At 40.6% G+C, this 15,991-nt stretch overlaps 1 long non-coding RNA gene across 2 annotated transcripts in view; it reads right to left on the bottom strand.

Annotated features, from left to right (window-relative positions):
- The window catches only part of LOC119235742 (uncharacterized), a 36,455-nt gene extending 28,077 nt beyond the window's left edge, over positions 1 to 8,378 (bottom strand). For both annotated transcript variants that reach the window (XR_005122901.2, XR_005122902.2), the window contains exons 1-2: positions 8,262 to 8,378; positions 4,245 to 4,433 (exon numbers count right to left, since the gene is read on the bottom strand). This is a non-coding gene — a long non-coding RNA (uncharacterized LOC119235742). The remainder of the gene's footprint in view (positions 1 to 4,244; positions 4,434 to 8,261) is intronic.
- Between the last annotated feature and the right edge of the window lie 7,613 nt (positions 8,379 to 15,991).

Here is a 15,991-nt window from a genome sequence, read left to right as displayed (position 1 = left end):
AATAGCAAACGTGATTTTATCATGACAATAAAACACAGCAGCATGATAAGAATAGACAGTAATTTCCTGAAGCCCTTCTAGCTTTTTTAAAGATTAGGATCAATTTTTAGACTTTCAATTATTGAACTACGTTAGAAATGGCAGCAAGCTATTAATTTCTTCAACTCTCACTAACTGGGATTGCAGTGGCAGTGCAATCCTGCCTGTGGCGGGGTCTGCTTTTCCTAGCTGTGAATGATCTCTTTCACTGGGAAACTTGGTCAGGAAACAGCTCTCCATTCGGGAAAGGGGCGTGCATGAGATGTAAGTATATATCCAAAATGTTCCCTTTCTTAATTTCCTTCCCTTGCTGCTAATTTTCTCCTAGCCTAAATCATTCATCTTCTTCCATTGCTCAAGTAAACTCCATCTAAACCAGCTCAACCTAAAAAAAATAACAAAGAAGAAGGAAAAGGAGAAGAGAAACTGATTCTCCATGTCCCCCAACATATCTGACTTTTTTCCTTTGGGTGAAGGACAAGTACAGCCTAAAGGCTAAGGCCTTAGGTTTATTTTTTTTTTTAAAAAGATTTATTTATTTATGCATACAAGAGCTGGGGTACAGGCCAGAGGTACAGAGGGTGAGAGGATTCACCAGAGACAGAGTGGGGAGCTACACAGGCAGATTGACTTTAATACACTGCTGAGGGGAGCAGCAGGTGAGACAGGAGAGATATGTTGTGCTATGTGGATTATCTACTTGGCTGGGGGTACAACTTGTGCTGAAGTGACTGCAGAGTGCTTCATAGTGCTGAGACAACCCTCTTGCCACCAGGGAGCCCCAGGCCTTAGGTTATGATGTCAAATTCTTTGAATTTAACTCATCTCTCCTAAATGGCTACGTACTTTGAACAAATTGCTTGCATTTCCATTTTCCTTATTTGTAAATTTCCTTATTTGCAAAATGGCATAAACAGTAGTTCAAAACTTCTGAGGTGGTTGTGAAGATTAAACATCCACCTTGATTGGTACCTGAAACAAAATAAGCACTGAGCAAAAGTTTAAGATCTCTTTATTGGCTCTTCCATCTCTAAATGGTCAGATTCAAGTAGACCACACAAAGACAGGAGCAAACACTGATTAGAGATAGACAAAATCACATATAGAATAGTTTTGAACTCTCAATGGAGCAAAGTAAACGAAAGTCAATATATTCATTCTTTTGTTAAAAGTCCAAACATGATATTTTACTAGTGATTATTTACAGGATTATGATTTGTAAGCAGTGGGGAGAAAACAATATTTCTATGTACATGATAGCAAGGAGAGCTTTATTTAAGAAATTGAGAGCTTAGAAAAAACAGACAATTAAAAATGACCAGGGTTTGTTTTTTTGTTTTTTTCCCTAAAGGAAAGATAAATGAATGAGCAACAAACTAACTGCATGTTCAGTTGAGCTCCATGATAATGCTGGTATTTGGGGACAGACATAACCTCACATTAAAGGCTTACTGGGATTCACAGAGGGAGTTGCACTATACATTACCATGCACTCTGGGGTATTGAATTAGACCCACAGTGTAACTGGATCTCTGCCCTCGCTCATTTCAGATGGTTCAGCTGAAACCATTTCTCACCCCAGCATAAGAGAAATTTGTACTGATTAAAAAAAGAAGAGAGAAGAGAAAAACTTGGGAGTACTGAAACAACCTCTTACTATATGGCAGTAGGTTCATAACCTTGTTGAACATCAGTGTTCTTATCTGGAAAATGGAGTGCACTAATAGTGCTATAGAATACATCTCCATAAAAGGGGGAGATGCAATGCATCTCCATCACAATGCAATGAAGGGGTGCTGTTTTCTCTGCCTCCCACTTACCTGCAGCTGCCTTGGGCTACAAGTTTCAGTATGCTATGCACTGGACTTTCTGAATAGGGGAGCTAGAGAACTAGGGGTGGGACTGAGTGGCTAGGTGGACCTATATAACAGGGAATATAGGGGGCACTCTGTTGTTTCTGCCACCTGACTTGCACCCTTGTACTGCTAGGAAGGAGGCTTGGATGAGACACATGGAGGAGAGACATGTAGACATTTGGAAGAGACATGTGGGTGAGACACATATGGAGAGGGTCCTTGGCAGAGACAATGGCAGCTATTATCTTGATCTGCATTTTTTTGCATGTATATGATCTTTGTTATTATAATTACAATTATTATAAGAACATTTAATATGAAATATCCTCTCAATGAGTTTGGTATGTTGGTTTTATATACTGTAACTTTACTGAATTAATTTATTAGTTTAACTGATCAGTTTGTGGCTCTGGAGGATGTATCAGATTTCTTTGAATAAATTTATTTTTTAAAAAGATTTATTTATTTATTTACACAAGCACTGGGTACAGTCAGAAGCACGGGAGGGTGAGAGAATTCACCAGAGCCAGAGCAGGGAGCAGAACAGGCAGAAGGACCGAAGTACACTGCTGAGGGGAGCAGTGGGCAGCAGGAGAGGTCTGCACGCCATGTTGGACCCTTGCCCGGCTGCAGAGGCTGCGGGCAGTTCACAACCCAGCGCTTAACCGCTGCGCCACTGGGGAGGCCCTGTTTGAATAAATTTAACAAAAGATATATACCTGTCTACTGAAAAATGTAAAATATTGCTGAGAGAATTTATGGAAGATCTAACTAAATGTAGAGATAAAGCATAAAAAATTAAATTAAATTAAAAAAAATCAAAAGCAATTTCTAAGGAATAAAGCAAATTTGATCTGCATTTTTGCATCCCTCCTGTCCCAGACCCCTTTCTTGTGGCTCCCCACCTGTAGGTACCTTAGACTTATGGCAAGTTTTTGGACCTCAACTGCCCTGATTTAGGCTGATCCCATTTGCTGGGCACTTGCCCGCAAGAGGATGGGTGACTTGGCGGGGGTGGGTATTGGGAAACTGTTATGAGGACATTCTTCTCTCTCTGTGCACAATATTTCTATCAAAGATCTTTCACATTAAGAATATGCTTCCTTTGCCTTTGTGCAGCAGATGGCTGGATCTCTTTGAGAGTGTGTACCTCTTAATAGTTTGGGGTTCCCTGGGTGCCTCTTGGTCACATGCTAAAAATAGTACCAATCTCAGGTAGTGTGGGAGCATTCTATGTAAAAACTACATAGGGGGCACCCCCTGCACCTCTGGCCTATACACCAGTTCTTGTTTGCATAAATAAATAAATCTTTTGAAAAAAGAAAATTACATGGGGGACAAAGGTCTTCCACCAGTAGCTGGCAGAAAGCTAATCCAGTCTTTCCTTTAACAGATAAGAAAACTAACATCTAGAGAACTTAAGATCTAGCCCACGGTCCCATAGTGAGTTTGTTTCAAAGCCTGGATTATTATCTAAATCTCCTGCATTGATTTTGCCCTTATCTGAACGTCAACAGCATTTTCCACCAGTACCATTAGTAGGGTACATGGATTATCTCAAATTATAAATTTACTTCCTGGGCTACATCACAAGCTCCTTGAAGTGACAGGAGAGGTTTAAAGTGTCTTCAATCTATCAAAAGGTATCCACTCAAATGCTGGGCATATAGTATTAATTGATTGATAAAGTGGTTTCTTTAGGAAGAGATTTTACTCTGAATGAAATGTTACAATGGAGAAGACACTGACTGGTTGTCCAATTCTGCGGATTTGTCCAAGCAAACAGGTTTTGAACATGCTCAAAGAGACACATAAAAAATTAACTGCAAGGGAATTCAAACACAGGAATAAGGAACAAAGAAAACTGAGAACTCACTCTTTCTTTGTGTAAATGTTCTGAAAAATAGTCTATTTTAAGAAAAAATATGTTGACATAAACCATTGCTTCCTGACCCACAGGTGGTAAATCCCAAATGTTGCAAAATTAATGCAAAGATCTGGAAATTAGTATGTACATCAAACACTACAGAATGAATAAATTATGATTTGCACCTATATAAAATATGGCTTTTCCCCAAATGCATGTGGAGTCTATTTTTATTTAATAAAATACAAATTCTTTAAAAGCATTTTGGACTTCATTGTAGTTTTTTTTGTGCATTTTTCCTATTGTGCATTTTTTAAAATCAATCAATAAAACAATAGCTAACATTTAATCAGCATTTACAGTATGGCAAACACTGTTAACCATATTACAGATTATTTTTTCCCTCTTATTAGCTCCCAAAGGTAGTACAATTATTATCCCCATTTTACACATAAGAAAGTGGTAGAGTTTATGTAACTTACTCTTTGGTTTTACTGGTAGCAAATAATGGAGCTGGAATCTTCAAAACTTGTAGTATTATCCATTGTTCAGCCATTTCTTAACAGACAGGAATCAAGTATTTTACTCATCTTATCCAGGGTATGTATGTAGGAGGTAGGTCCTTATCCACAAAATTTGATGTTTAAAAATGATTCTTGTATCTACAAGGTCTGCAACCGCAGAAAATAGAGGTTACCCGTGGCTCCAGAATAATTAGCTAACTTGAGGCAAGTCAGGTGTTCAGAATTAAAGGAGTCAACCGGTTGATTTCTAGGGAGAATACTAAGCTGGGAATTCTCTATTATTCAGCTCAGCATTTCCCAAAATAGAGTCTGCAGGATTCTGGTCCCAAAGGACAATCCATAGGAAAAAGATTCCCATGGTCAAATAAGTTTGACAAACACCATAAACTAAAAGAACAACTAGGTTCCAAAGGGGAATATCTTCTTTTGGAAATTCACAATTACACTTTGTAGAGGCAGGAAGGGCACAGGGCAGGATATCTATGACCTGAGCAGATGGGTAAAGGAGGAGCCCTGGAGCCCTCCGGGGCTTTTCCAGGCTTTTGTTGAGTTTACCAGGTACACAGCAGGCAGGGGATGGGGGGTAGGGGTAGGGTGGGGGAGGGGGGGTGGCAGGCCTCCCAGCCCCCAGAAAGTCTTCACTCTTTCTGGGCTCTCTGGCACTCTTGTTTTCTCTCTTCTGCTTCTCTTTCATTTTGCTCTCGCTTGCTCTTTCTTTTTCCTTTCTGTGGTTCCGTTCTGCTCTGCTCTCCTGGCAGCCCCATAGGCTGGTGCCCTTATAAGCGCAGGCTCATCCCAGGTGTTCAAGCACCTACATATATGCCCACACCCTACTTCAGGTGCCCGCCATCAGGCACACACTCAGGACCGCAGGGATCTATCATCAACACTGATGGTGGAAGGGCAGAAAAGTCTGATAATTATTTACCCTACACACTTTCACATATGAAAAGCTTTGAGAAAGCCTGCGGAGGTCTGGATTACACAAAAACAGACATGTTCCCTTTTAAGACTTCTCAACAAGGAAGCCCTTTCCATGTTGTGGAGCACAGGGTACCCTGAAAATATTTGGGCATCAAACCCATTCTGAACAGAAGTGTTTCATGAAACTAGTTCCACAGTACACTCTTAGAATATAAGGCAACTTAGGCAGTTAAGACATTTCTATATAATATGATAGGCTAGGAAAAGTGAGCTTTTGAGAATCTTCCAGAAACTCTCAGTCTGTGATGGTATCGGCTTTCAGAAAGCTCTTTATTCTGAAAGTATACTTACCTAAGGGCCATAGAGACTATTTTTTTTTTAATTGCGTTCAAGCACAGAATAAAATTTTTATAACAATATCATTCTGAATGGTAATTTCTTTTCTTCATAGTCTATTCTAGGCTAATGGTCCTCAGACTTCACTATCATCAGAATCACCTGAAGGGCTTGTAGCAACACGGACTGCTGAGTACTAGATTCAGTAGATCTGGAAGGAGGGCTGAGAGTTTATAAGACTGAGAAGACCCCAAGGGATGATACTAATACTACTGTCTAGGGAATGCACCCACATCTCAAGCTCTTCTGTTAGATTTAGATCTAGTGGAAAGTGGGAAAGAGCTAATTGGTCTCTGTTTCAATTACCTAGGGTTATCTTTTCTCTTGCTTTCTGTAAGCTTGACTCTGCTATTCAGTCAAGTGACTGCATGTTTTCTTGTGCTGCGAAGCTGTCCACAGCATCTGCAGCACCGGTTCGATTCCCCGCCGGCCAGGGAGAAACCCACATGGCGTGGCTGACCTCTCCTGCCTCGCCCACTGTTCCCCTCAGCAGTGTCTTCAGTCCATCTGCCTGTTCTGCTCCCCACTCTGTGTCTAATGAATTCTCTCACCCTCCCATGCCTCTGGCCTGTACCCCAGTTCTTGTATAAATAAATGAATAAATCTTTAAAAAAAAGTTTTACAAGCTTCAGGAATCAAAGATGAATAAAGGAGTTAGGAGACTAGAGAGTGTTTTGATGAAGCTTCAATTGAAGAAAATAGTCTGTTTAAATCTATTCAAGAGCTAAATATTTGTCATATGAATTTTATTTTGATGGAATGAACTTATTCTTATCTCATTGAAGGAGTGGTTAAGTAATATTTTGAAAATATAAAGATGTTTTCCATCACTGACATTTGGGCTGAATCTGGAAACTGCAGACATTTCCCTATTATAGAAATTTCTATGATGCTACAGAAGCTCGAGTTAAATAGCTTTTTAAAATAATGATGTCTGAAAATGTAGCTAGAGACTCATAAAATTATACCTGATATAATAGATGTGTCACTGGGAAATAGCATGTTAAATTATCCTCAGTTTGATCCTATCTACATATTTACGTATTCAAATGCCCGGGAAAACTGACAGTTTTCCTAATCTTCAGTTTGAAGTTTCTCCTTTCTTTTTGTCCTCCCCAGCTCTATGAGCCTGTCAAGGAAGAAAGGTCAGAAATTGGGCATCTTCTAAGGCCTCTGCAATTTTACCTATATCAAATTTGTATTCAGGATTTATCTCAAGAAAGCTTAGGCCTAGAGAATTCTGGTTGCATGGATAAGTGGCAGCTTTAGCCAACAACCCAACTACAATCACTCCCAAGTCCACTCTTCTTTTGCCCCTCCTCACTAACTCTCCTGCTTCCAGCCCTTAGTGATCCTTGAATGGAGAAGACAAACATAAGGGAGAATGATTTTGTGTTGGATGAATTATCCATAATACCTAAACTTGAAAATAATAATTTTCACATATGTGTCACCTTAAAGGTGAAAATATCTGAAGCTAAAATAAAGTGAGAGAGGCGAGGTAGGTGCTAATAGATAAAATTAAATCAAAATACTTTACTGAAAGGGATGCAAAGTGTTACACCTTTAAGACTGTTGTGTTTTAAGTCTAGCAAACAACCCAAGGGTATAATAAAAAAGTATAGTTTAAGGTTTTCCTTGAGCACATTTACATTAATCTGAGGATTAAGAAGGCACAGGCAGCATCAGACTTTCTGCTCTAGCCATGGTTGAAAACACTACTACCACCACCAACTCCCAAACAATACCTTGATATAAAGCAGTTTATGGCAGGGTTCTTGGCGAAAAGGAAAACATCCCTCTTCCCAGACTCTGAAACCCTGTACAAACAAAGTTCTCCCAAGTAAGCTGAGCTCTACCCACAGAGCATTCTTTAGGGCTTAGTGTATGTGTAAATTGCATTCTCAGCTATGTCAGGAAGGATTTTATGAATGTATGACCTTAGGTTTTAAAAGAAGGCCCCAGGAGTTGACAATGACCTAAACTAGCCTGGAATATTAGCCTGTCAGCAAAGAGAATGTTACTGATGAATCTGGGTGACTACATAGGGCTGCTCTGTGGCTCTGAAACTAAGCAAGAAGCTGCCACTTTTAATAGTTACTGGGGTGGGAGAGATACAGCAACTGGGTTATTCATGATACCTTTGGTGCAAAGTTCATCAGACGCAAAGTTTCTGAATAGAGCTCTATTACTCTGGGATCTACTGGTTTTCACTGGTTGATTTCCCAGATTACTTTGGTAATCTTTTGTCAACAGAAACCCAGCTTCTTCTACAAACTTTTAACAGACTTACAAACCACTGTTCCTCAACGAGTAATACCAACTCCCTGTTCATTCAGCGTGTCAGCATTTCTGGATCAAAAACACTGAGCAACGTAAGTTAGCGAAATTCTTTCTTTTCTTCCTGCCTTTGTGAAACATTTACTCACTACCTATTCATATGAGAGATACTGGTGATTCAAAGACAATAAATTGTGGTCTGCTCCTTCAAGAAGCTTGGTCTAATCTGTAAAATAAGCACAAAATGCACTTGATGATATAATAGAACAGATTAGGAGACAGAAGGTTAACAACCTACTGCATCTAGCTTCACAGAAGTGACATTTCATCTGGGTTCACAGAAGTTGACATTTGAACTGATGACTAGGAACTTACCTGATATAGAAGAGGGTGATAGGACTCTTCAGGTGGAGAGAACACCTGTCAGTGTGTGAGTGTGATAGGGAGTGTCATGCTAAGAAATGGTGAGAAGTTCTGTGCTGTCACAGTGTAACAGGGTGTCCCCAAGAAAAGGGGAGATTCCATGTTCCCTGCCCCACCCAAGGGAGGGTGGAACTAAGCAGGGAGAAGAAGTTGGAGAAGGAGACCGGGAACTTTGGTCAGGCTTTTACGCTGCTGGCTTTTGTAGCTATCACCTGCAGCCTTAATTGTACTAATGCAGGAGGAAGCCCAGAGGAAAGAACAGATAGAGATTTGCGGGGAGGTGGGGAGGTGGGGAGGTGGGGGGAGTTGCTGTCTTCCTGCTGGCTTGTTCCCCTGCGTACTATCAGAAAACCTTTGGGGATTACATCAAGGACTCCAAGTTTCTCTTTTAAGCTACCTGAACCTACTGGACCTGAGATGGTTGCAAAACAGTATGGTAATGTTAAAACTACACTGAAGATTACCCAGTTTTTCCCATTTTTTTCCCTCTATATTTCATGTTCTCTGACACTCGATGGTTATAATTTCTTTTTCACTCTCCACCAAACCAAAGAATATAATGGTTACTAGAGGGAACAGGTGAAGGGAGGAGAGAATGAGGTATGGGCACAGGTGTTTTGGTAAAAGGCGAAGGAAAAAACCTCCCTTAATTCTTCTCCTCATGATCATTCCTTCCTCTTTGACCCATATCCTCTTGCTGGTTCCCTCTAAGCACCTATTTACTTTCCCTTGTCTTTTAGGTGGTGTTTGGGATTTTTTGTTGAAGTAAACACTGTGACTAGGGAGAAGAGGAAGAAAGGGTATAGGAGAAGGTAAAACTTTTTACCTAGATGACGGAGCCCTGCGGCCCTGAATGCATGCCTGATGGCGGGCACCTGGAGTAGGGCGTGGGCATAGGTAGATGGGATTCACCTGGGCTAAGACCGTGCTTTTTAAGGGCGGCGTCACGGGGACACCAGCAGAAGCCGAGAAAGAAGCAGAGAGAACCCAAGAGAATGCCAGAAAGCCCAGATAGAGTGAAGACTTGCTGGGGGCTGGGAGGCCTGCCAGCCTTCTGGCCCCCCAGCACCCCTGCCTGCTGTGTACCTGGTAATCCCAATAAAAACATGAGAAGCCACTGAGGGCTCCAGGACTCCTCCTTTACCCGGTCTGCTGGGCCAGAAAACCTGCTCCGTGCCCATTCCTGCCTCTACAAAGGGGAAATAAGATTGGTTTTATAATAAACACAGAAACTGACTCCCAGATAAGATACAAGTATTAGGAATCAGCTGAGCATTGAATAAGTGAGATAATGGTTAATAGCAAAAATGGAAGATTGTATTTTCCAAAAATGATTGTAATAATATTTCTGAATCTCTTCTACAATGACTTCCTATAAAGAAATAGAGCTTATTTCCCTCCCCTAGGACCTGGGATGACCTATGACTTGCTTGTAACCAATAGAAAGCTGCAGAGGCAATAAGTGCTGCATGATTTACGAGGCATGCCACTTCCCCCTGATCCTCTTGGAGTGCTTTCTCTGCCTGTATCTAAGTTTCTGTGATACTGCAGAAACCATGTGTAGGTGTCCCAGTAGACAGTCCCAGCTGAGGCTCACGCTTCAACCTCATCACCCAGGTGCAGTCATATAAGTAAAATCATCTTGGACACTTTTTAAAAAAAAAAAATCCCTTTTTTTTATAGAGGCATGCTTTATTTATTTATTTGTTTGTTTTGTTTATACATGCACTGGGTACAGTCAGAAGCACGGGAGGGTAAGAGAATTCACCAGAGCCAGAGTGGGGAGCAGAGCAGGCAGAAGGGCCGTGTGGGACCCTCCTCCTGTGGCCGGGGAGCAGCCAGGGATTGAACTGGCGCCGCAGAGGCCGCGGGCAGCTTCGCAACCCAGCGCTCAACCGCTGAGCCACCGGAGAGGCCCATATCTTGGACACTCTTGATCAGCCCACCTGCCAGCTACCTACCATTGACTGACTCAGTCTTCTCAGGAGTAGAACAATTTCCCAGTTGAGCCCTGCCCAAATTCCTGACTGACAGAACCCATAAGATACAATGTAATCAATACTGTTTTTGGCTACTAAGTTTTGGAGTATGTTGGCACACAACAGTAAATATCACACTATCCAGGAATGAATCCCTGACCCTGCCTTTTATTTCTATAGCTAATCTGAGAGAGTTGTAATCACTGGCTATTTCAAGGTGAAAACTTGAAACACCTGAAAATATATAGGGTTTGGTCGAGACCAGCGAGTGGCTTGGGTTCTGCCTGTGAATGTGAGGCCAGAAGCCACTGGGGGGCCCAGAGGCTACCAGCAAAAGGCACTATCACTGGCCTGACCAAGGAAGGTGTTTCCTTATAGGCCTGGAGAAGCTCACTGCACTTTGTAGAGGCATAAATAAGAGGTTGGAGGTTTGAGAAGATTCTTGGTGCTTGGCAGATGGCAGAGACTAGAGGCTCAAATAAATTCTGTTCTAGGAATTGACTGAATGCAGTGACCGGTAGCAATGTGGTGGTACTACTTACTGAGAGGCAGTGGGTGACTGAGGTATTACAGGTGACCACAATCATCTGTAATTGTATGTGTTCTCCTTCTCCTGAGACATTTAGAGAGTCCGAAGGTTGGAGGGTTGGGGCCAGCCTGGTGGACTCTGTGTAGGAACTTTCTGAGGAAGCGGGTGGGAGGTTGCAAGTCTTCCCTCATTGAAACCAGGTGCCTGCCATGAGCATCTTCACTTGAAGGTACACTGGCTAGTGTAACTTACCCAGTTTTTATATTTCTCTTCCCATCACTCGAGTGTGGAACTTATTAGCTAACTGTTAGAACCCACAGATCTCCCTTAGAGTTTTCAATCATTATTCAGAGCCCTAAATGAAACATTCCTCTTTCCTGAGTTCACAATAACCTCTTTTTCCTAAGGACCATATTTAAGATCTCGCATACTGATTCAAACCTATTTATGCCTGAAGGAGAGGCCAACTTAAGACCAATCAATGAACAGCTTCTCCTAGTTTTTCCTGGAAAAGAAATTGTGAGATTTCTGATCTTTAAAGCAGCTTTCTTCTACTGGTAGAAGAGATCAAATCATGGCCTATATTTTCAGATGACCTCTAATATTCTTATTCAAGGAGCATTTTTGAATTCATAACTCTGAGAATGTGCTTTCAGTTAGATTTTTTACAAGAGTAAGAATCTGTTGCGATTTTCAAATGGCTGACAATTTTATTAATTAAATACTTTATTTTCACTAAATTGACAGTTACATAATTATCAAGATTTTGACTGCATATTTCCTTCACATAAATATTAGGATTCCCCAGTCTCCTGGAAAAGTTTCAACTTTGTATCTGCTTTTAGAGTAAAGTCAGAGATTTGTTAACAGTACTGCAACTAAAATGTTAAACAAGAGAGCCTTTCACTCATGGATTCAGGCCAAGAAAGACTTGAATCAAAACAAATGAAGGAACTGGCTTTCGGGCCAGACAGAATCAATTGTTTTCAGGTCCATTTTGCTTTGGGAGCTTAATGAAGACTGATCACTGGACAAGGGCTGGCACCAGCACTGACAACCCAAATTGCCTATCTGGAGTCAGGATATCTTTGCTTTCATGTCCATTTCTCATTATTCTCAACTAATGGCATACATGTTAATTAGTCTATTAACAGACTGCTGCTTGTTAATTAACATTTACATTATTATTTAAATATGTAAGAGGGACTGCTAAATCACTTTCTAAATGTCATGTTACGTTCAATTATGTAGTCATTGAAGCTAAATTTAAAAACCAACTAGGGCTTTTTCATGGCGTATCTGCCTCCTTTTACCCTAAGTTCCTTGAGGGCAGGATCTGAGTATGATTCATTTTTGCATGCTTCTTAGTGCCTGGCACAGTGCCTTGAACACTGAAGTGAAGTCACTTTGGAATTAATTAAATGAAGCCTCTTTAAATAGAAAATGGTGGATTCCTCACAAGTCGATGTCTATGTCGACTGATTCCCTGACAACCATGTGATTTAAAAGGCACATTTATACAGCACTGTGCAGTTTGCAAATACTTCCGCACATATATTGTCTCTAAGCCAAGTGTCAATAAGCTTACTTCACTGCTGAGGAAACTGACCTTTAGAGAGATTATGGGATTCATTCCAGATTTTCTGATCCTCTAGTTTATGGAAACAAAATCTCACACACACCCACACACACCCACCCATCCACCCCGCCCCCACACTCAGCTGCTAAAATTCATTCAAGAAGCTCATGCATTTAATGTCTTTTTTTTAAAAAAATTTAGATTTATTTTATTTATTTATGCATACAAGATCTGGGGTGTAGCCAGAGGTAAGGGGGTAGTGAGAGGATTCACCAGAGTCAGAATGGGGAGCAGAACAGGCAGACTGACTGAAATACACTGCTGAGGGGAGCAGTGGGCAAGATAGGAGCTGTCTGCTATGCTATATGTGTCAGCTCCCTGGCCAAGGATTGAACTTGTGCCGCAGTGGCTGCCGATAGCATCATAGTGCTGAGACTTAACCCTTTGCGCCACCAGGGAGTCCCTGCATTCAACATGTCTTAACCCACACATGCCATTATTGTCAGTTACATTTATGAGGGCAGGGGGAAGGTGATGCATTGGATAGCAAATCTAAAATATCAGTTTCTTCAACAGCAGATTGCTATGCCCATGTTCCCTTCTCACAGGATACATAGGGTAGCTAGTGGGATCTGACATGGTTACGCCTGCCAACCCAAATTTTAGTGCCTAGCTTTGCAAATACTCATTTCATATAAATGCAAAGAGGTACATTGTAAAAGTACAATGTAAAAAGACAACAAAAAGTCAAGTTTAACTCATAAAACCTGAAGATCTGAGCCAGAAAAATGTTGAAATTAAGTGTTCTTGATCAGAAATGTTTAGTAATTTACTGCCTTACTTATGGCAGTGAGGTAAACTTCTCCTATTTTGACATGCTTCTAAGCATTACATAAATCTACTTTTTATCAAAATGACTTAAAGGGAGTCAGCACTCAAGACAGAAAAATGTGCTTGCCATTCCCCCACCTTTGCTGTTCTGCAAGTGGGGTGTGAGTGGCAAGGGGAACAGAAGGCATGAGCAGCTTGGGGAGTGTTGCTGCCTCCTTTTGTGAGTCAAAGCCAAAAAAATGGTTCTTCACTGCTACTGGTTCTTTGATCTCTTGCTCCCTATTTTTAGAACTCTTCTGACCAACATCCTCTGCCCTATTGCCGTGACCTTTCATGACACACTTCTCCTGGTGGTTATTTTGGGATCATATTCTTTTCCCAAAGTATTACTACAGCTAGAATTAATGTATGAGTAGATCAACACAAGTCCTTGCTTGAAAAACTACCCAAAACACATGTTCCCCCAAGAGGGTGAGAGAGGGGGTATACAAAGGACAGACACATCATCCATATTTTTAGTCATCAAAGCATTCTAGAAGGACTGCTTCATGCAGTAGATACCACAACCTCACGCACAGCACTGTCTAGGTGCAGAATCCGGGCACATATATTTAGAAAGTAGAAATTAGGTATTTTCTTGATCATGAATATTTAAACTTTTCTTGGGATAATATAACTGTGACAGTAAGGTAAAATTATCCATAACATCACTTATTTTGATGTGTTTCTAAGCATTATGTAAGTACACTTGTCATAAAAATTATTTAACAGCTAAAGGTGTGTGTGTGTGTGTGTGTTGTCTAAGGGGTAAAGAAAAGGGAAGATACAGCCATAAAGAAAATACAGAATTTATCACTTCCGTTTTTTTCCTCAGACTTTACCTCTCTCTAAATCTATAAATTATATATAGGGAGAAGGGCAGAGAAATCAAGCATGCTTTGACTGCTCAGTGTCCTTTAGAAAGGTATTTTTTACACAGATTTTAAAAGGAGAACAAAAGTTCCTCACCAGAAATAAGAATGACACAGAGATTCAGGGGAAAATTTCTCTTTAGTGAAGACAATCTTTTGTGTTAATCACTGTTTCTCCTGTGTCAAGTACAATGTTAAACAAGTAGCTGCATTTGCATTAAAGATGTAACTTGATATAACAATGACAGTTAATCTTTAATGAGCAGGTAGTATATAGCTATGTAATAAGCACTGTTCTACAAGATCTACACGAGTTCAGTCATTGAACGCTTACAAGGAAGCTCGGAGATATGTGTTTATACTGTACTGTCCTTATTTAAGACGTCAGGATACTTCAGTGGAGAGAGGCAAGATATCTTGTTCCAGGTCAAACAGTACTTCAGTGAAAGAGTCAGAATTCAACATCAGGCACTTTTGCATCTACAGTTTATGATTGGGGAGTAAAGAAATGGGTTTTCTGTTTCCACTACATTCATGAGGAGTTTTCAAGGAAGAGCTAAGCTTACTCAGTATTATGCATTTAATTGTGTTTCCTCAAAATTCATATGTTGAAGTGCTTACCCCCATGACCTCATAATGTGACTGCATTTTTTAAAAAAGATTTATTTATACAAGAACTGGGGTACAGGTCAGAGGCACGGGAGGGTGAGAAAATTCACCACAGAGTGGGTTGCAGAACAGGCAGATAGACCAAATACACTGCTGGGGGGAGCAGCAGGAGAGGCAGGAGAGGTTTGCCGCACCATGTGGGTTTCTCCCTGGCCTGCCGGGAATCGAACCCATGCTGCAAAGGCTGCAGACAGCTTCACAGCGCTGCACTCAACCCGCTGCGCCACCAAGGAGGCCCATAATGTGACTGCATTTTGGAGATAGTTTTTAAAAGAATAATTAAATTAAAATGAGCCCAAATCCTATGCGTCTAGTGTCCTTACTAGAAGTAGAAATCTGGATGCGTACATGTAGAGAGGGAAGACCAGGTAAAGACCCAGGAAGATGACAATCTGCAAGCTAAGGAGAGAGGGAGGCTTCAGAAGAAACCTACCCTGCTCACATATAAATCTTGGACTTCTAGCCTTCAGAATTGTGAGAGAATAAATTCTTATTGTTTCAGGCACCTAATCTGTGTTCATCTGTTACTACAGACCTAGTAGACCAATACATTCAGGGTTAAAATGTAAAACCCAGCCAAGGAAAACACATTTGGTCCAAGTTAGTGAAAACAAAAACAATCCAAGGCAGACAGTTGCTTCCCTTCCATGGACAAAGGTTGACTGTTATGTAACTTTTGCAAGTTCCCAATTAGGTGGGAGGTGGTATCAAAACATTCTTTTTGATGGCCCAGACAGCTCCAGTCCCAGAGGGCCCCTGATGAAAACTGAGACTGAAAACTCTGACTTCGTTATAGTTTGTGATGGGTATATATGGCTTCCATGTCTACAGGTCTTCTTACCCTCAGATGTTTCCATGTTCTGAGCAAAATTCTTTCATTTCTATATGCTCACTCACTCATTTATCAAGTACTTCATATTTCAAAGTAGTTTTTAGGATAAAATTTATACTATAAAGAAAATAAGAATATAAAAATCACTCAATCTCAAAAAAAATCACTCAATCTCATTATCCACAGATAAATGACATTAACACAGAATATATAAAGTTCACCTTTGAACAAGAAAAGTTTGAATATCACAGATCCACTTGTATGCAAATTTTCTTGTAAACAGATGATGTAAACTTATGATATTGACAACAGCAGTGCAGTATTCATACAACTTCAACAACAAAAAATAAGG

The sequence above is a fragment of the Talpa occidentalis genome, unplaced genomic scaffold (genome assembly GCF_014898055.3).
Source record: "Talpa occidentalis isolate TD23 unplaced genomic scaffold, MPIMG_talOcc4v2.1 talOcc4.9, whole genome shotgun sequence".
Lineage (NCBI taxonomy): Eukaryota > Metazoa > Chordata > Mammalia > Eulipotyphla > Talpidae > Talpa > Talpa occidentalis.
The sequence above is the reverse complement of the archived record's forward strand: the minus strand, read 5'-3'. Positions and strand labels throughout refer to the sequence as shown.